General features: G+C 36.4%; 1 protein-coding gene and 1 long non-coding RNA gene across 12 annotated transcripts in view; both read right to left on the bottom strand.

Moving 5' to 3' along the window:
* The window catches only part of LOC134224547 (kinesin-like protein unc-104), a 174,547-nt gene that overhangs the window by 87,202 nt on the left and 64,533 nt on the right, over positions 1-22,812 (bottom strand). The gene's annotated exons all lie outside the window — the stretch shown is intronic.
* On the bottom strand, positions 7,301-8,355 carry LOC134219915 (uncharacterized). 3 transcript variants are annotated; one of them, XR_009981710.1, is made up of 5 exons: positions 8,196-8,355; positions 8,065-8,137; positions 7,922-8,004; positions 7,797-7,867; positions 7,301-7,737 (listed from the first exon to the last, which is right to left on the bottom strand). It is a non-coding gene; the product is annotated as an uncharacterized LOC134219915 (long non-coding RNA). The 3 variants fall into 3 exon arrangements; XR_009981711.1 differs by having other exon boundaries at positions 7,301-7,874; XR_009981709.1 differs by having other exon boundaries at positions 7,301-7,867; positions 8,196-8,353.

Below are 22,812 nucleotides of genomic sequence, written 5' to 3'. Positions count from 1 at the left end.
GTTAGAAAAACTTTTTTCCCTTAAAAGTGTCAAGCTTGCGATGTATGGACGGTTGGTAGGGAACATAATCACCTATCTTGAGACACAATTTCATACAAATCAAAAAGAGCGTTTTTTCGCAAATCGAGTTTTAATTTTTGAAACTGTTGAAACTGATTTTTTTTCAGTGTAGGGCTGAATTTGAATTGTTTTGATATCTTTATTAGAAACTTTGACTGATTTTGCGATAGTCACCCATACAACATTTTTTGTAGGATGCGTCGTTTTTAATTGTATCCATTTGAAAAATCAATAAAAAAAATTGGCCTTTTTCAAAAGATAGTCTGGATCAAATTTGGAAAAACTATGTATGTAGGGGGAATGACGGCTTTGGCAGGTTTTGTTCTATTATTGGCAGGGGGGTTTTTTATGACTGACTATGCTCAAATTTGGCCTAAACATTCTTTGCATATCAAAGAATATTATGGCCAAATTTCATAAAATTTGGTCGACAAAAAACCCCCTGCCAATAATAGAACAAAACCTGCCAAAGCCGTCTTTCCCCCTACTTTTCTTTTAATAGCACCTCTTAAAATATTGCACAAAAAGTCAATATAAACAATAAGAACACTTAAATGTTCCCAAAAATTCTATTTTGGCTTCATGCATTTTTATCACAGCAAAAATCCATTAATTCCGCTAAGTGGATTATTCCATTGCTGTCGAGCGTTGATTTCGAACCAAACACCGCATAGGTCAAGTGATCATCACGATAGTCAAGATGACATGGATATGACAACCACAACATCAGGAAAGTTTTCCTATCATTCATGCTGGTGATCACAGGCAGAAGAAGTGAAGACATGGTGAGTGACCAAGCGCTAGTTGCTAAAATGTCACTTTCATGGTGATCGTTACACCAAGCATGTGAGATCCACATTGAGCATCACAATTGAGTACTTGACACATGACCTGGATTTTGTTATTGTCACGCTTTTCGTGACTTGTACGGTGACACTTTGCAGCACTGCATATAATACATAATTTAATGTATTCCTTGATGAATACATTACCATTTTTCTTACACTTATAAGCCCAAAAAAGCGCAAAAATGGCGTCTTATAGAACATAGTTCTTGTCATAAAATATGTTCTTGATTCCATCTGTATAACTAATATTTATGTCTTATATGTGCATTATATAGCATACTATAACATGTGTAGTAATAAAAAGGTTATGAAATGCTTTTTAAATACATAGTAAAATGTTATATATAAGTTATAATTTAAATTATTAATACCTATGAGTTATTATTGAGTCATTCAAAAGTTATAAATGTGCGCTTGAACACCAGTATATCTTTAGTCGTAATTACGACACGAGAAAATGACATTTTATTTATTTTATAATTCAATTAAATTAATTGGCAATACATAATGGACACAAAGTTGATTTTCGACAAATTTATTTAAATCATAGACAGAAAAATAAGCTTGTACTTGGCAGGAAATTTTTTTTCTTGCCGTTCGAGTTTTATGGTGTAACATTCCATTATAATTGCTGAAAATTCTTGCGCCATTTGTATACACGAAGAATGCAATCAACAATTTTCATTTATTTACATATATTTTATTGAATATCCGAAAACATGGCAATGGAGTCTTTTTGGGATACATCATAGTACCAATCAAAATTATCGTTACTGATGGTAAAACAAGTTTCACATTAAAACTGTGTTCCCCATCTCGATATTTTTCTCTTTAATATGGGCTCATAGTGAAAGTCAACTGAAATCAAAAAGCTCCTAATAGAAAGTTCTAACATAGCTTTTTTGGGAATCCCATTATTTATACATGTTTGTATTAATGTATATACATTACAACAGCCACTTTTCTGGAAGGATAAAAATATATATTTTCGGGGTTCAAGCATAATTTCGAAGCGCTAGGATTAATTTTCAATATCAAATAATGAGATTAGAAGTAACATAGACCTTTGTAGTGCTGAATTGATTGGTAAAACACTATAATAGACCACTACTAACAGTTCATTTTTAGAATAAACCTGCCTGTACTAAAAAGGCTAAAATAATTGTTATTTGTTTATTGGTGAAGTGCCACTATTTTTTAGCCGACATTGCATTTTTTCCTTAAAGTTCGAATCATTGCCTTGTTCCGCAAGTATGTTACAACTACGTCCAAAACTAATTACGGATGCATCTTTATAACATATTTAACACATGCGATATAATTATTATGAGTGAGTAATTTTGACATAGTTACAACCGTTCTTAGTAGCTCCAGAATGCAGAAAAAGGCGTCATAAAAATTAAAGCGTTTCCAATCAGTAACTAGTTAGCCACGATGTGCCGAGGCCTGAGAATGCTAAGATTTTAAACAAGCCAAGATTTAGAATATACTATCAATGTTGCCTGGCATTCGTGAACGAAGGGCGGCTAAAACGGTCTCAATCTGTTAAATATAGAACGCGACAGATTTTCAGAAGTTCAGAAGGGTAATCCCTCTATAATTGACATATTTTAGTCTATGCTCCATAACGAATCTCACACTTATTTCGAAACGAATCAGATAAAACAATTTAATATTTATATTTTGCTCTATTTCCTTAATCATTTGAAAACATTAGAGCATTTATCTTGTGCACGCACGGTTTCATGGCGTAGAGTCTCTTACATTATTTATCTGACAATATTTTCAGTTGTTTTTTTTTCGTCTTCATACTCTTGCAGAAATGAAAGTGAAAATAAACTTGTTATATATTCGTCAACGAATACATATCAAGTGTGCCGTTATATTTACATGACATAAATAAAACATTCACATTATTTATTGTGGTGAATGTTATAATGAAGTCACATATCATTCTTATTGACAAAAATACAACACTTAAAATGTTTTTTTCAAACACTTTTAAGGTGATTATACAATTAAGCCATGTAATGAATTTTAAATTCACCACACGGTTTCCTCTTCCTATTATTAATATTTCAAATCTAGCGTAATAATTTTCGTACAAAGCTGAAATTAAAGTCGATTGTTTAGCATAAGTAAGCAAACGATCTACGGATGTTTCATCCTCATGGGCGTTGTGGCTCTCTCAATTCGTGCTCTTGAAAAATCACTAGAAAAAGCACGTGGTTTCCAAGATGGCCGATTTGTGGCTTTGTTGTATAACCACCTTAAACCTTTCCTATTAACAAAAATTTTTTGGTTCAATCAAAGTTAATTGCCTATTTCCGGGGATTAAACCACCCGACTTGGACGTTAATTTACAATGTTATGGAAACTCATATGTGAATATGTACGTTATGTGGAAGATATTGATTTGAAAAATGTATTGGAGGTAACCACTTTCCCTTCGATGGGACTCGAACCCATGACCCTACAGTACGCTAGACTGGTGCTTTAACCAACTAAGCTACGAAGGACCTCCGTCGGCCTTCGCAACCTAGCGGCTACTGAACGAGCTCGAGATTCCCAAATTGGACGCATAGTCAAATCACTCGCAATCCATTTCTCAAGCCAATACTTCCACATGTGTATTGTACACGGCCACATTAGAGGAGCGTGAGTATTTAGAATGTCTGGCGGCTATACACATTCTTCATCAGCAACGGTACTGATCAAGTGAGGTTGTGTAAGCATTTGCCAGTCGGTCGTCAAGCTCAGACCCGACCGCATTGCGTAGGCAAGAGCACGCAACTCAGGTTCAGTTCAATCAAAGTTAATTGCCTATTTCCGGGGATTAAACCACCCGACTTGGACGTTAATTTGGCTTGAGAAATGGATTGCGAGTGATTTGACTATGCGTCCAATTTGGGAATCTCGAGCTCGTTCAGTAGCCGCTAGGTTGCGAAGGCCGACGGAGGTCCTTCGTAGCTTAGTTGGTTAAAGCACCAGTCTAGCGTACTGTAGGGTCATGGGTTCGAGTCCCATCGAAGGGAAAGTGGTTACCTCCAATACATTTTTCAAATCAATATCTTCCACATAACGTACATATTCACATATGAGTTTCCATAACATCAAAAAATGTTTGCTTTTCACCATTATAACCCAAATACTACAAGTTTTTTATTTTTCTAAAAAATAGATGTTTTCGGTGTTACTTGGGAAAGATTTTGGTGGTAAATTGAAGTCACACGATTGAAAATATGGGCGAAAAAATGTGTAAAAACAGAATTCTTAGATGTAAGATAGTGGAAATGACGGCTTTGGCAGGTTTTGTTTTATTATTGTCAGGGGGGTTTTTGTCGACAAAATTTTATGAAATATTCTTTGATATACAAAGAATGTTTTGGCCAAATTTGAGCATAATCTGTCATAAAAACCCCCCTGACAATAATAGAATAAAACCTGCCAAAGCCGTTATTCCCCCTATTTGGAATATTTTGATTTGGAAATTTTCAGAACATTGTAAATTAATGTCCAATATCCCAAAAATAGGCAATTACCTTTGATTGAACTGAATAAGAACGAAGAAAGAAAAAAGGAAAAAGTAAGAAGGAAAAAGAAAAAAGGACGAAACAAGAAAGAAGAAGGTAGAATGAAAAAAGGAAGAATTAAGAAGATAAAGGAAGAAGGAAGAAGGGAGAAGAAAGAAGAAAGACTAAAGAAGGAAGAAGAAGAAAAACTAAGAAAAAAGAAAAAAACTAAGAAGGGAGAAAAAACTAAAAAGGAAGAAAAAACTAAGAAGAAAGAAAGAAAATGGAAGAAGGAAAAAGGAGAAAGGACGAAGGAAGAACGGAGAAATTAGCTATTCTCAGTTCTCAGTTCACTTTTCTCTTCCCACTTTTCACTTCTAAATTCATACTTCTCATTACTTACTACTCATTTCTCACTCTTCACTACTCGTAATTTGAGGTCAATTTTTTTAAACTATTAGGCCGGTGGATCGAAGTATGTCGTGCTGTTAGGTAGATGTGTTTTTGTTTTCGGCAAGAATTTTTTCCGTAAAAAAAAGAGAATTTCATTTGGAAACGTGAAATAATTGTGTTTTGAATATTGGAAAACATATCTGTGATGGTGACAAATGTACCGGAATAATGAAGAGTCCATGTATCTAAAACTCAAGCCTACCCAGTTAACTGTACACGGTAAATTATGACGATGTATGTTTTTCTACTACTTCCGGAGAATGGATCGAGTTTGGAGAGTTGTTGATGGAATACAGGTACGTATACCAAACTGTAATGTGTAGGGCATACATACCGTAAACAATTTCTTCAACTTTAATCATCTGTTCACAATTCACATCGAACTCGAATGAAAAGGGTTTAAAACAAGGTAAAAGAATGGTAAAAAAGCTTCGAAATAATGAAATTTTTCAATTTGCCTAACTAATGCTAACGCAATGTTGTCGAATTGAATGGTCTTTGATTCATCATTAGCACGCTGTTCTGATGGTCAATTTGGTATATTTTCAAATATTTCTATCAATTTTAATCAATCTTGTGGTTTCCAATCGTTACTTAAGTTTGATTTGTTTTCATAAGTTAGCACCCTTACTTCACGATGAAAAAAATGTGTGAGCGAAAGATGAAACAAGCAATAGTTTCTCTATTTTACTGTTTTTAATTAACTAAAATAGAATATTTCAAAAAAGTCTCATTTTTATGTTTTTTCAAATATTGTCAATTATTACTAAATATTGTTATTCTCTTTTATTCGCAAATACATCCATACACTGCCATATTGATATCTAAATGTTTTCTAATAGTTATTCATAGAGTCATATATTTTAGAATAATTTCTTACGTCGTTAGATATTTTCATAATATTTCATATTGCATATTATTCGGCAACTCGGCCGTACGAAACTCATTTTTTTGTTAAATATCTTGGCTGTGCATATGCACAGCATATGTTTCGAAATGGACAAATTGATATGAAATTTGCGAAAAAGAGTCCACGTGTCTTGGAGGGACTCGAACCCTCAACTTCCTACTCTCTAGATAGGCGTGATAACCCTAATTTATTTACAAACATTTCCATATATTACCACATCTAAACTAAATTTTCATGGAAGATTTCCAAATAAATTCACGTTTCCTCTTTTTACATTTCTCACATTTATTTTCATGTAGTACGAAAATATTTATTTCAAGACTGTGTTCTCTTATATTTACAAATATTCTCATGTATTTATTATATATTTCCAAATATTTCCATATAATTTCGTATATTTAAAACACTCCCATATAATTTTACAGTTCAAATTGTTGGGGCGTTGAACCATTGCGTTAATTTAGTTAAACTTTTGTGGCATATTTAATTTTTTTTATATTTCAGCAAACTTTAGAGCAAACAAAGAGAGCAGATGCGTGTTTTGGTCGAAAGATCATTCAAGATTACCTTTGTTTGGGTCCCATCTCACTGCTCAATCTACGGCAATGAGAAGGCAGACTCGCTGGCAAAGGTGGGCGCACAGGAAGGTGAAGTATATGATAGACAATACTCGAGCAACGAGTTTTTCCCATTAGTCCGTCAGAGTACTCTTCAAAGTTGGCAAAGAAATTGGACACACAACGAACTTGGACGGAGGCTATTTTCCATAGTTCCAAAAGTTTCTGGGCGAGCGTGGTTCAGAGATGGGGACTTAAGTCGAGGCTTCATTCGCGTGATGTCGAGACTTATGTCCTTATAAACCTTGTCGACAGCAACTTATGTAGGTGCGGAGCCGGTTATGATGACATCGATCAAGTAGTTTGGTCCTGCTCGGAAAATGACGCCTCCAGAGAGCAATTATTGGATACCCTTGTGGCCCGAGCTAAACAACCCTTCAGGGAAGTTCGAGGTGTTTTGGGAGATCGTGATGTTGTCTATATACAGGCCATTTATAGTTTTCTTTGTGTTTCTGACATCAAAATTTATTATTTTGTTTTTTTTTTTCTTTCTTCAAAGTTTTTTTTTGTTTAGTCTCTGCCTTTTTGTTCCGTAAAGCTCCATAGCTCTTGCCATCTGGAAGATGCTCCCCGTCGAACCATTCATCGAGCACGACGACACGTCACATCGTCACTGATGCCAAATGCCCGGATGAGAAGCTGAAATTTCCTTATCCCAAATCCTAAGCTCCGTCCATCCTTGAACATTGTAAACTAACCTCGAGTCACCACGAGTACGCTTGTTGCGGTTCTCCTTCTTATCGACAGCAAAAACAAGAAAAGAACTTACGTTGTAGACTACGTGACAATTCTCGCGAAAGCTAACCGATAGGCATCAGGCTGCCTTACAGACCGAATTGTAATCAAAAGGTGACGAAATTCACGAGCGGAGATAGTGTGGACTAACTAAATTCAACTCAATTTGGTGTTATCTAATGTCTATTGTACCTGTCTTCTCATCCTATCATACAATGTCTGTCTTCATCGTTGGGGGCCCCATTTCATTGATGATACTGCATGCATCTTCCGTGGTAGTTGAATACTCGAGTCGTCATCTGCGATGTTGCACGTTTTCGAGGGTGCTACATCGTCCGTCGCGCGACAAAATGCGTGGAATGATGTGATGTTGTACTGCGCGTGCCGCATCGAACGCAATTGCACTTCGGTTCGAGACAAGCACGCGTTCACACGGATTCCTTTGTGTGCGCCAACGGGTCCGTATATCTTTCCTTTGCCTGTCCTCCCCTCGCCGATTTGTGCTGGCTGTTGGTCACTGCGCATACAATAGCCATCAAACACAATACCATGCAATAGCGATATTTGTCTGCGTGATCCAGAGTGCGAATAAAAGGCCCTCGCTGTCGAGAGTGACTTGTCAGCATTAACGTAATCGAACTTGTAATGTACCATTTTTTACCTGGTTCGTAGGGCCTTTTAACGTGATTTATAGTCGTATCTTCGGTTCAGGGTGTAGTTTACAATAACATGCTGAAATCTAATCAATCAATATCACTTGGTTCACATTGTGACAAAATGCAATACCTGTGGGGTTATAGCATCTATTGCCTCCGCCGTTTGATTGTGCCTCGCCCCGATTCCGATGGGTGGCTTAAGAATTGCTTGTGCTGGGAGTTGAACATCCATATTAGTTTAGATTATTGACCGATTGGAGTGCATGCTTTTACCTTTGTAGAGTCGAGATTCGTTGCCCACGTGCTTTATTGGCTGATCAATAGGTCAACCATAGATGAGATAGCCCTTTAAACAAAGATTGGTGAAAATTGTGTTTAGGGGTAGATCGAAAGACTGCCTTTACCTCTTCTCGCACTACGAAGCGATCACTTGTCGGCACTAGTAGTGTAATAAGTTTCCATGCACTTATCGGATTACAGCATTAATTCCACCCGAGTGACTATACTACGATCCGCACGGTAGCTATTGTCGAGACTCACTGTCCATGCTATTGTCCGGTTATAGATTGGGCTTGCTGTGCAAGTGTGATGGAGATGGATCGTGTGTATTTTATTGTAGCGAAAGGATGATCAGGTATGGTACAATCCTTTATTCGTATTTGTTCGCTGCACTATGGGAAATTTTTGGCGCATTTTGTCGGCATAATTTCGAATGGTGTAACACGCTGGCTCCTACCCCTCTCTTATTAACTGTATAATAAAATGATATTGATTGTATATATCACAAAGAACCATGGCTCCGTAAAGTGTTATACACGCCTGAGCCTACCAAATAAACGAAAAAAAATAAAGTTTTTCAAAAATATACCATTCAAAGGATGTTACGATCAGGAATTTGTTAACTATAACTTTCAGCATTTTTCCACCGTCTTTTCAAAGATGTATGAGTGATTTTGACATTGACATTACTTTTCAGTTGAGCGATTCCAAGCAACAGCATCAAAATTTAAGAAAATTTTTAATTCATGATTTTCTATTGAGTTGAAACTTTGCACAGTTTTTCAATTTCATCTAAATCGTCATTTTTCGATATCAAATCTTCATATTGAGTCACGACTAACTTTTCAAAAGGGTGTATGTGAAAATGGTTCAAAAATATTTAAAAGCTGCACAGCAAAACGGAATGTTCGATTGTTATGATTTTTTCAGCAAAGTTAGACAACTAAATTGTGATTCTTAAGAAAATGTGCACAGTAAAAAAAAAATGTTTTGCCCTTTAAAAAATCATTTTGTCACAAAAACTCAATTATCTAAAAACTCTATCTTTTTTTCGAACGTAATTTTTTTAGGGAAAACGGTCCATTATATTAGCTATCTACCATAAAAATTTGGTGATGGTAAACTAATAAACAAAAAAGTTATGACATTTCAAACATTTCACAATTTTCACATATAGTAAACAAAAAAATATTTCCGTGTATTTTTTTTTTTTTTCAAGAGTCGCAGTTTGATGCTGATTTTATTGTTAAGGGCCTTGCGTGAGTTAAACAAGTTGTTTGTATGATATTCCATATTTATGTATTCATCGATATTATGTATATTATATGTATAAATATTATATGTATAAATAAATAAAAATGAATTAATATTATCCTAAGTATTAAATTAAATGTGGCAGTTACACAATGTTGTTATAGAAACTCTAAGAGTTTTGGGTTTGAGTTTTGTTATGGGTTATGATATCATGAAAAGAGTTTATTGATACTTATTTTTATTTATTTTTATTCAAATTTTTAAAATATCGAACACTTTTGAATTATTATCAGCACAGTTTGAGTATAGTTTTGCTTTAATTTTATTTTCCGACAATGGAATGAAACAGTGAAAATTTTGGGTTCCTTGGATCGTTTTCGCGTTATTAAATTGCTCGCTGAGCTCTGAAGCCTTTATTTCGTACTCTTCAGTAGTAGTAAAACAAAATGATAATTTGGTTAAATCTTTTTCTTTTCTACGATTTGCCCAATCAAAAAGTTCTTTCGCAGTTTTAATTGGATGCTCACGTTCTTTGGCTAAACTTGCTCTTGTGGCCATGCGCTTTATTGTTCCTCCAATAGCATCACAAGGACCTTTGCCATGTGATGTAGCAAAAAAATGCCATTCTGCATCAATTCCGTACATTGATTTAAATTGACATAGGCTCGAAAAATTCTTAATTCTTCTTTATGCTTATCAACGCGTAAAAAGTTAATCATTTTTCAATGAACAAGTTTACGGATACTGAATCGTGTCTTAAATCTTCGGAAATTATAATAAAACTTAAGTGTTCAATTTGCGTACTTCCATTAAAATAAATAACGAATGGATGAATTGTAGCTTGTTGTACGTTCCAGTGATGGGACTGCACTTCATCTTGCAATACAAAGCTGTAATTTTCAGAAAAATCACAAATGACTAAAAATTCACCATTTTATAATGTATTTTTCGTATTTTTTAAAAAGCTGGATTGTTCTGTTTTAATGAAATCGTGAGGGATTAAACTTTCTAATTTCAAGCAAAAATATGATACAAACTCATCTACAGGTTTTACAATAGTTTCTATGTCACACCTATCCGTGGTCACCCATTGCTCAAATGATAACTGATCAATATATTTTTCTTCAAACTCAGCGAATAAAGTATTTTCCAATGATGAAGAATCTGGACAATCCGAACAAGATCGTAGACAGCAATTTGATGTTGTATTTTCACACAAAAGACTACCAGTTAACATTTTAATATCCTTTGTTAAATTGATTCTTTTCAAACTATGTAAAATAAGATTAATATTCTCATGGGTTGTGCACACACACATTATGTGTTCCTGAATTGGAAAGAAGCTTACATTGCCTTGGCCGAAGGCTTGCAAATGAGGAAAAACCTATTTTAATATTATCGTGAATTTCCTTGAAGCGTGTGTACGCTTCTTTCAAAGTCGTCATCATTAATCGTTTTTGGATAGCTTGACGCTTTCCATCTTTTTTACTGATACATAATCTTTTGACCAGGCATAGCTCGACTTACTTCATCATCTTCAAAATATTGAACTACTATTTCTTTTGTCTCATCTGTTAATGCAGTACTAGACCTAGTATTTTTGGTTGAAAGACAGTTATTCTTCAATTGTTTTGCCTCTTTTACTGTATTTCTATTGGTTTTGAACTCATCAATGGCATCCTGAATAGACCACGAACTTGGCAGCATCGACAAAATCAATAATTTTTCCTTGTCGTGGCTGCATTCGAGAACCTTTCCTTCATATTTATAATTACCTCATCGTAGTCTGTATTTTCCACATCATCAGGTCCTAATTTGAAGAGGTTTCTTCGTACAGCTTCGTTTATTTCACGGTATTTTTCTCCGGGTAATAAACGTAGTCCATCTTACTCCATTTAATCAGAGTCACTTTTATCCCAGCTATGCCCTCGTTAAAGCGTTCGATGTTGACCTTTTGGATACACTCATCTTCCGATTGATTTGTTGAAACAGATTTCGCTGATGGTACGGTGGCAAGGCTCTCAGCACTTAATACTTCTGGTAATTCCTCAGTTGTTGTCGATACATCTGGCAATTCCTCAGTTGCTGTCGTTTTCGAACTTCCTGCGCTCTGCTCAACCGATGATATACAGATTGCTCTTTTGTCAACGTTTAGACGGCAGGACGTGCAAATGCGTAAATTTGTATTCAATGTGGACATTGGAGCATAACCAGTCGCTTTCAGTTTATCTATGGTGCTTTCGGTGAGATTTCGTAACTCTTTTGAACACTTTTTTCCATCAAACGGCCTACAACAGTTGAGAAAGCGGCTACTCATGTTGTTCGTAATATTTCAATAAACAAAATCACTTTTAAGTTTTTACTGACTAGTTTGGTGTCATTTGCTTGACTGAAGAAAAAATTACTATAAGATCTTTAACAACCTTAGTAGTAGTAATTTTTGGTATGTACCATGTCATGGTATGTACCTATCATGCATTTGTTGTTGTTGAAGATACCCGTTTCCTCCCGATCATCAAGTCTATTCTCTAAGAGGTATATTTTTGCAGGTAAACTATAGACGTACACGTGTATATAAATCTTTGATTTTGCAGCTTTTGTCTTAAAAATAACATTTCTGATATGTTTCTATCAACGTTATTATCAACAGGTTTCAACACTATTAAAAGAATTTTTCGCCAGTCACGTGCAATGAAAATTATGACACTATCAATACTTTTGATCACAACACTGGATCGTGTCTAAGTTTCTTATAGATGCTATGAATAATTAAATCAAAATATCATGAAAACAACTTGTTTAAATCACGTCCCTTAACAATAAAATCTGCATCAAACTGCAATTCTCGAAATAACTTACACAGAAAAATTTTTTTACTGAATGTGAAAATTGTGAAATGTTTGAAATGTCATAACTTTTTTGTTTATTAGTTTACCATCACCAAATTTTTATGGTAGATAGCTAATATAATGGACCGTTTTCCCTAAAAATTACGTTCGAAAAAGATAGGGTTTTGAGATATTTGAGTTTTGTGACAAAATGATATTTTTAAAGGCAAAAAAAAATTTTTTTTTTACTGTGCACATTTTCTTAAGAATCACCATTTAGTTGTCTAACTTTGCTGAAAAAATCATAACAATCATTTGCTGTGCAGCTTTTTAAATATTTTTGAACCATTTTCACATACACCCTTTTGAAAAGTTAGTCGTGACTCAATATGAAGATTTGATATCGAAAAATGACGATTTAGATGAAATTGAAAAACTGTGCAGAGTTTCAAATATTTTCGAAATGGTCGCTCAGGATCGACTGACATGCCCCCGTGGAATGCCTCAGTTGTGAAAATAGCATCGCAGTCGCAGCAAGAGGAGCAACGCATCAAATCTATTACTCGTACGTTAATTTGACCAAGGCAGACTTTACACAATTTCGTGAACGAGCATATTATATGGTAACTGAAAAAGAAAAAGGTGGCAGAGATTTTCTTACAGATTAAGCTATCAAGGTTTGGAAAGAAATACATATTGAGCGGCCATATGCGTCAAGAGTGACACGACATCGCACGGCGCTCTCAAACGCATTATCGCATTATCGAACTTTCATGAACATCCGTGGTTTTCTCACGAAAAGAAAGCTTAGAGCACCAGGAAAAGAATGCGGGGTGTTTCAAAATCTTTCATCGGTGAAATTTTGGAAACGCCCTATTTCAAAATTGTATGGTTTTCCCATATGCAAACATGTTAGTTGCAAAATAGAAATATATAATGTTTTTCTTTTCAATAGTAATTGAATCAAGTATTGTTTTATGCCAGTATCAATACAAAATCTTCCGAATAAATGAATGCTTTTCGAGTAATGTGTCCAGCCCATGTAGGTCTGTCATACATTAAGATTAGTCGAGCTATAAATATGTAGTTGGGCCTACACTGTAGCACTTCCTTACAATGGCAGCTGGGTAAATCTAGCCAAAACGTAAATGGGCCATCGGGACTGAATGATGGGTAAAATCCAATTTTTGACGCAGATGGATTTTTCAGGACTGTGCATAGTTATTTTTCTTTTTTCTTCCTGCATGGTGAATATATTGAAACCCATTAGTTTCAAACTGTGAAATAAAATAGACCGAAAAGAACGGACTACTTATTATAAAACGCTGTGAAAAACTTGCATATCCAACCACCTGGAACGCCACTATCTCTAAACTGAAGTGCCCCATTTCTAAATGATCTAGCCTTTAGTACATACTAATCACTCTGATATCAAGTTATACTCACCTTCAAGAAAACATGAAACGATGTTTTGAATTAATATAAATAGAAATGGGCCTGGCCGTTTTGACATTTGTGTCATATTTATGATATGCTGCAAACTATAATGCTGACACGAAAATGCTTGGATATATAACCGATATTCCAAGGATGCTTTTCAATACTGACTGTGCATATGCTAAGACAAGACAAGACGATATAAATCGCCATGGAATGAGTTCTTGGACTTGTCCAGTCCGCTACTAAAGTCTCAAGAATTCATTGAACTTCAAAAGTTGAACGCACTCGAAGAAAAACAAGTGCGATTCTGAATAAGTCGTAAAATGAAAAGTCGTCTGTTCTTTGTGCGCTCCAACAACAACGTAGTGAAAATAATCTCATTCCCAACAGAATTTTATTGGTTTTGCGTCTTTAACATCAAGACTGCTTCCGGAACCACTATACTTGCTATACATATACCGTCCGAAGACGCAAAGGTACAGTATCGTACCGAACACCATATCGAACGGACCGGGCGAAAGAAGGAAAACAGCTTTTCCTGCACTGTCATAAATTCCATTTAATAATCGGATCTTCTGGCAGAGGAAAATCAGCTGCATCCGGAATGAATGCTTTTCTTTGTGCTCACTCGAGGGAGCCCGAAAAGATGCACCACCACCCATTGCAAAAATGGGTGGATGGAACACATGACACGAAAACCAACTGCACGTTGATGAGTCATCCCCATCCGTTGTTGTCTGCGCTGTGTGCAATGCTTCAGAATGTGTTTGTCGTGTCTATGTAGGCAGCATATCGAACGGAAGGCAGCAGGAGAGTGAGCGGCGAATGCTGCATTTCAAGCTCTCTGATTACAGCTCCCCACAAGAGGAAAAACGAACCAACAAACACCGGTGTGCTGGGAAAAGGTGTTACCAACACTAATGCGCTTTCCATGTGGAAAACGTCATGTTGGGAAAATCGATAGCCGCACACGCTTTCCCGACTGCTTCCGCTGAGCGACAGGCAGGGTGGAACGAATGTGGCGGCTCGAACCGACCCACTGTTAAATGGAGTGACCGACCAAAACAGTATTATTGGAAGGTTGTTTGTTCGTGGCAGCCTATCATGCCCACTCAAGAGCGTCAAAAGCAGGAGTCGGGCAGGAGGGAAAATTCGCGTGCAATGCATTAAGTGGGCAATATGCTGTGGTTTTCGTAATGGGAGGTACCGGTGGGAATCGAATTTGTGGGTCTGTAAGGGGGAGTGATGTTTTAAAGGAACCATATAACGACTTTCATATGCAAGATTGTTTATTATTATTTTTAACGGACAAATGTAGTGTTTGGGCTCGTACGAGCTAAGCAATTCCATGAACTTGCTATTGGCAAAATTCGCTCCACTGAAGACTATATTTGCCCATGCATACCAAACTGTTTAGTGATATCATTTGAACAAGTTGAACAAGTTGGCCTGCTTTTCAACTCAGTATTCTATTAGCATTTCCTCAGTTATTAATTGAAAGCTTTTCTATGCCCGCCATTTGCATGAGTATGTATCTTATGTGGCAATTATAATGGATGCACTATGCCCAGGGAGTCGAGAATGTTTCCAACCCGAAAACATCCTAGACCGGACCGAGAATCGAACTCGACATCTCCGGATTACGCCTTTCAAGGCTACTGAAAACCCCACCTTGAATGCAAAATTTCTATCTCATTGTTGGTCAAGTCTTATGTCCTTGATATGTATACGCCTGCCGAAAACAATCCTTTTTATCTATGCAATAATAACGAAATGCCTCAGATAAATCTCCATGTAACGAGTGCTCGGAATATGAGTTTGTTTGGGATTTGAGTCAAAACGGTAGAGAAAGCTGCAGCAACCGGGGCATTCACCTCGATGAAACTACGCCTATGGAAGACGCGACTAGTTAGCTACTGATCGACCCAACTGACCAGCTGGAATGCTGGTTGGACCACATAATATTTTAAGCTCTTTTAGTGGAATGTATTCAACCGTCTAAGACGAGTTCAGTACTCTCCATTTATTTCCACTACGTTTTGTTATCTTTATAGATACGTATTTCGACCTCACAGTTGAGGTCGAAATAGATGGTTGAACTTTTCCAAGTTCCAACCAGGCCAACACCACCTCGGTATGATCCGTTTCGGGTCTGGCGTATCACAGGTATCAGCGCTGAAGTTGCGTCATTTGCTAGAGGGCCAAATGGACACCCGAAGAACAAAAGGTTGTTTTTAAACCGATTTGCATGAAAGTTGGAGGAAAGATGTATTATACTCAATATATATATAAATGAGTTTAAGTTTTCTTCCTGCAGATTTAACACACGAGCGGGTTGACCGATTTGCAAAATTTCCGCCCTAATAGATTCGTACTGGGATCCGTAAGGTTTGTATAGGTATACAAAAAGCTGGTGAATTTGACGGGGAAAGGTAAACAATTTGATGGGTGATTGGTGATTGGGTTCATGGGGACGGTTTTATCGAGAGTTTTATCTGGGTTAAATAGGGTAAAAAATAGGTCAACTTCCTTTTAATCGTAGATAACTAGTAGTAAATGCTCATAATTAAGATGCAATCGTTTTCATTCATTATTTTGCAATGAAAACTGAACGATTAGATATCCAAAATCTGGTTACTGACGTTCCGGGAACCTGGTTCTCGCAGGGAAGTGGTAACGCGACACATCAAACTTCATGATTTTGCAGCACAATTAAAAAGAAAGCCCTTTGCAGAGCATCTGGGCACATTGGGAACTGATGCTGGGTCATTAGGCCGAAGGCCATTGGGCCGAATGGTCATTAGGCCGAACGGTCGTTAGGCCGAACGGTCGTTAGGCCGAATGGCCATTAGGCCGAATGAGAACTGGGGAGTGAGAAGTGAGTAGTGCGAAGTGAGGAAGAAGTAGAACGGAAGAAGAAGAAGAAAGGGAAAAGGAGGAGGAAGAAGGATGGAGGGAGAAGGAAGAAGGAAAAAGAAAGAAAGAAGAAGGAAAGAAGGAAAAAAATAAGGAAAAAAAGAAAGAAGAAGTAGAAAAGAAGAAAGAGAAAAGAAGAAGAAAATAGAAAGAAGAGAGTGGGGAAAAGAAGAAAAAAGAAAGAAGGAACAAGGAAGAAAAGAGAACAAGGAAGAGAAAGAATGAAGAACAAAGAAAGAAGAAGAATAAAGGAAAAAGGAAGGAAGAAAAATACAGAAAGTAACAAAGAAGAAGGAAGAGCGAAAAAGGAAAAAGGAGAAGAAGGAAAAAGAAGACAGATAGAAGAAGGAAGATGCAAGAAGGGAGAAGGAAGAAGGGGTAAGGTAAAGAAAGAACTACTTTTTTCACTTTTTGCTACTTTTTACTAATTCGGCCTAATGGCCATTCGGCCTAATGGCCATTCGGCCTAATGAACGTTCGGCCTAATGACCATTCGGCCTAATGACCTTCGGCCAAATGGCCTTCGGCCTAATGGCCTGACACCATTGGGAACTTCCGGCGGTTCCCTGGGAAGTAGTCATTTTTTGAATGGTTCTGGAGCTCGGTTTGCGACACATCAAACTTCATGATTTTTCGAAACGGATACAGTAGTAGACCTTTGCAGAGTGTTTGGGATATTGTGATAGTATATTGGCCACTTTCGGAGGTTCCTTGAGAATCTGGTACTCCCCAGGGAAGTGGTTACTTCCTGAATGGTTTCTGAACTTCATGATGTGGCAACACAAATATAACAGAAGACATTTTTAAAGCATCTGGGCACATTTGCCACATCCGGAGCAGAGGCCTTGATGAGAGAAACGCGGATAGGTATGTGCCACCAATCGAACTGTCAAAAAACAGCAGCTAATCGAGCAAGCCAAAATTTCGGCTAAAATACTGAAAACGGCTAAATTCGATTTTACACCATTTATGAATGAACAAATTTTAAATGAATTTTACATTTGTTTTCAATAATAAATGCAAAACAATGATGGATTATGAAACGCAATTGCTTTGTTTATTGGATTATATTGTTATGTGATGTGAACATATTAAATAGCGCTATGTGCAATTTTACCTGGATAAACCATTTCTTCCTTTTCATGTGTTGTTCTTTAATGAAGAAGTTGTGTTGGCAGAGTTACATTTTCTATCCGCGTGTCTCTTATCAAGGCCTCTAATCCGGAGGTTCCCTGGTTCTCCCAGAGAAGTGATCACTTTTTCAATGGTTCTGCAACCCAGATGCGACACATCAAAGTTCATGATTTTCAATACAAATATAAAGGCTTTGGGATAAAAGGTCGGAGGGATAAAAGGTCAAAAGGACAAAAGGTCGAATGGACAAAAAGTCGAATAGACAAAAGTCGAAAGCCCAAAATTTAAAAATCTATAACTCTGTACACAGAAAAATACAAAATAAACGACAACAAGTTTGTAAACATGCTTCTAAACTAAATCTAGCTTATTACATTTCCAAGAGATTTCACCTTCTTTATTTCATGGGCAATTCTTTAACCAATTTACAGAAAGCATGCAGCAGTCACCGAGCGATCGTTGTATGATTTTTATCAGTTCTGGGGACGATGAAGCTGAATAATTAGCAAGTTTGAGTGAAACACGGCGTTAGATTTGGTATCTTTGAATCAGTGTCGTATAATGAACTATTTCGCCGCAAACCAACGCCACTTCCTATATATTCGTGTACATTACATTCCAATGTCGATCATGGAGTTACAGAAAATTGTCAGTCTCTTGTAGCAATGAGTGTCAAATTCATTTTCTTCTCCTCATCCGTGACATCGTTGTTGGTTTTAAATAAGAAATAAACACCAAAACATGTACAGTAAGAATGGCCTTTTAATCCTAAGCTGTACATAGCATAATAATGTTAATTCTCAAACACGCGTGCTGTTGTACATATTTTGTACAACACCATCGAAAAAACATCTCTAATGGTACACAGCATGAACGAGCCTGCATGGGCGTTCCAGGACTGCGCGCGTCCCGAACGGATTAAAATCATGGTTGTGCATATGCATATTGCATATTGGTGGTAGGATTTTGTGTAGAAATAAGAGGTTGTGGGTTCAAGTCAATATTGGGCCATCGTTCTCACGAACAGCCTGTAGGCCGGCTATCTAAATAACTCAAAAAGGTATCTTGTATTACAATTCCCCTGTTCATATATTTATTAATTTCATTATGAAGACAATCTAAGTTGTTGAAAACATGGCCCAATGTCTCCCCTTTTTGGCCCCCTTTTGGTTTTGCTTTGCATTGTACTGAAGACTACAGCTTTTTAACAAATTTTGTAATTTCAACCTTTTGTTCTTTCGACATTTTGTTTATTCGACCTTGTTTCCCGTAGACCTTTTGTCCATTCGACCTTTTGTCTTTCGACCTTTTGTCATAGATTCAAATATAACGAAGACAATTGCAGATAATCTGGGTACATTTGCCACTTTCGGAGGTACCCTAAGAACCTGTCGAACCCCGAAGTGTTCACCTTTTGAGTGATTCTTAACCTTAGCTTGCAACACAACGAACTTCATGATGTTGTAAGACTAACACAATAGAACATTTGCAGAACTTTCGGGCCCCCGGGTTTTCCGGGAAATCTACCCGAGCAAAGTCTGATGTCATAAATAGAGCAAATTGAAAACATATTTTGTAGTCCATATCAAATTAAACATGCTTTGCTTTCAAACTCTATTTTTTGCGATTGATCACATCTTTTGATTTCAGTTTGCTGTAGATTTCTAAATTTTATGATATCCCAAGTTACATTAAAATTTTATAATGGTTTTATGGAAGTCTGGTAGAGCAGTTGATTCAAAAGTATATACTTAGGGGTCGTACACATATTACGTAAGATTTTTTTCTGGGTTTTTTAACCCCCCCTCCCCTATTGTAAGATTTTTTTCATACAAATGATTTTTTATTTATATGGTGCGTAAGAAAATGACGAACTCCCCCCCCCCCCATAAGTGCTTACGTAATAAGTGTACGGCCCCTTATGCTTCTACTAGTAGAGCAAATAAAGGTTTTTAGGACTGTTATAAAACTTAAAATGTTACTTGGGATGACATCAAACTGAAGACTTCTTTTGTTAACGAACTTCATGGTTTTGCAACACAAATATAAGAGAAGACATTTGCAGAGCATTTAACCAGTTCCGAAAGTTTACAGTGAGCCTGGTACCCCATTAAAAGTTTCTGATTGGTTCTAAACCACAGCTACCGGAACATCAACTATCTTGACTTTGCAACACATATTGAATAAACATTATTTCGCAACATGTCAAAAGCACCTGGAAACATTGGTCACTTATAGGAATTCCCCCGGAAACATGATGCTCAGAAAAAGGTAACTTTTTCATGGTTCTTTTTCCAGCATGCGATACATCGAACTTCCTGATTTTACAAGACAAATAAAATTGAAAACGTTTGCAGAACATCTTGAATCATTAAATACTTCCGGAAGTACCGGAAGTTACGGAATAACGTAAGTAGTAACTGCTCATTCTTATCAGTACAAAAATTAAAATAATGGTTTTACACTTTTATTTATGCGGCAGAGGCATTAAATCTTCAAATACTATTTTTAATAAAGATTTTTCGTACGGTTTTGCGAAAATTCTTACGAATCCACATGTTTATTTCATTATGTGAATCCTCTAAAAAGCTTGTAGGTTATGTTTGTAAGCAATTTACGTTTTGAGTAAAAATTATAGTGATGTGGCGTCTATCCCTCACAATCAGTAGAAACGCCGCAAAAAAATCAGGGTGATTTGCCGCAGCCGCACCTACCTACTATCATCACTTTAATGAGATATTCTTTTTAAGTGGAAACATCATGTGAAATAAGGCCAAGATATTGCAAGGGATTAGGAAGAGAATTCTACCCCGAAAATGCAGACGTCCTAGGATATTTGTTTCTTTCTTAATAACATACTCCAAAATTAATGATATTTGAACAAAATCTGTCGTAATTTATTATTATCATACGCACTCACTACTGCGAACATCACAATAATGAGAAACAGATCAATTTGGGCACCAAGCCTTCGTTTTTGGTTGTTATCAATATGAGTACATGTTATGAAATAGAACAGCAGATACACTACGAAAGAAGAAACCCGGAATGGAAGAACATTGCTTCGATGAATATAACGCAATCTTGGCATGTTAGACAGTTTTAAAAAACGTCTTGGATATAGAAAAAGACAACATGTGTAATTTTTAATGATTTGTGTAATTGATTGTCAGAGAAAAACAATAAAATAAAAGCCTATCAATGACTAATATCCTTGACAGTGTATTGTTACACAGTAAAAATAAGAAGTTTTTCGCGGTTTCGAAGTTTTTTTTTTCAAAAATAAATGATTTTGCTTTTCAGAAACATATCGTTTATCGCCAAAAGAAAAAAAATAATCCCATTTCTCCAACATTTCCCAAGTGCGGCATCTCCCCCTGAGGTGTGGCATCTCACCCGGATTTGACTTTTTTTGTACTGTAAATAGTACAGTCCGATTATTTTTGTTTTGCAAATGACTTCTACACTATGTAGTTGGATCCCCAAACTATCAGAAACACTAATTAGAGTTTCAATTTAACGGTTTGTTTGGAAGAAATATCGATTTTTAAAAAGGTGTGGCATCTCACCCGGATTTACCCTATGCAATATCTTCTTTTTTTTTCTTATTGAGATTACAAGTACCCCCAATTGGTTGCGGATAACCACATTAACTTTCCCGTATTTTTCATTTTGTCGACCCCGGGGTAGGTGTATTGTTCATAGGGTTTGTCGTAGATTCCGGATCATGGTGAATCAAATGGTGAGACAAATCGAATTGCACACCTGGTCGGGTTACCTGCTACACGGATCTCTACACGGATCTCGAGGACATTCAGCACAGAAAGATGGCCCGAAGGGGGGTAGGGTTGGTTTAGATAGTCTCCGATCAAACTGAGACAATGATTCATGACGCATACAATGGCCATAGCTACTGACATTTTTATTTATATGCGCGTAAGATGTTCCTTCACATTATATATGTTGCATAGAATCAGCCTTCATTGGAAAAATATTATTGGCCACCCATTTGTACGAGAATTCCCCATAGTGCGATCGTGAAGGATGATTAATGTTAGTGAAGGATGACCTGAAAATATGTGTTCGGGTTTACGCCGCTGGTCTGCGGCAGAACCTTCGATTAAGAGCTTCACTTGAGCTTCATTGTCTTGCTCTTTCGTCTTTTCTCATTACCAAAAACAAATAAAAACAAATAATCTTACGCGGTTCTCAAACAGACTATCTAAGAAATATATAATTAACCTTTACAGATGTTTGACAGTCTGTAAATTGTTGTTGTCATTGATACACAATCGAATTTTTGAAGTGCTGTCAAAAATCGAATTTGAAAATATTTAGGAGGAATTGACCCCTCTTCAAAAACTTGCTTTGATAAAAGTAGAAGGGTGTTCTCTGATTTTTTAAATATTTTTCCTCCAAAATACGCAGATTTTCCGACTTGCTGTATATAACAATTTTTGTTATGGAATTTGACAGTTCACGCAATCTTAAAATTTGGGGAGATTTTATCCCCTTTTTAGGATATCTAGGCAATACATTTTTTTTAGCCGACCCTTTGTCAAATCTGTCAAATCCACATAAAAATAGATCCCTGAGAACAAATTTATATTTTTTGAAGTTTTTCGCCAAATTTTTTTGTGGGTGGATCAAGTGGGGCCCTCCTTAGCCGTGCGGTAAGACGCGCGGCTACAAAGCAATACCATGATCAATGGTGGGTCGCGAAAGACTAATTTTGATTCATACTTTAACCCTATTTTTTACCACAAACCTTTTCCAGGAATTAGATAAATCCAGATAAATCGAATCCAAATTCAACCCAAATCCAATTAAAATCGAATTCAAAACCAATTTAAATCCAATCCAAATCTAATCCAAAACCAATTCAAACCCATCCAAATCCAATTCAAATTCAATTCAAATCGAATGTAACACAATCTTAATCCAATTCAAAACCAATTTAAATCCAATCCAATACAAATTCAAGTTCAATCCAAACCGAATGTAAATCCAATCCAAATCCAATCTAAATCTACTCCAAATGCAATCTAAATCCAATCCAAATTCATTTCAAATCCAATAAAAATCTAATCCAAAACCAATTCAAATCCAATCTAATTCTAATCCAAATCCAATCCGAATCTAATCCAAACCCAATCCAAATTCAATTCAA

Source organism: Armigeres subalbatus, chromosome 3 (genome assembly GCF_024139115.2).
Source record: "Armigeres subalbatus isolate Guangzhou_Male chromosome 3, GZ_Asu_2, whole genome shotgun sequence".
Classification (NCBI taxonomy): Eukaryota; Metazoa; Arthropoda; class Insecta; order Diptera; family Culicidae; genus Armigeres; species Armigeres subalbatus.
The sequence above is the reverse complement of the archived record's forward strand: the minus strand, read 5'-3'. Positions and strand labels throughout refer to the sequence as shown.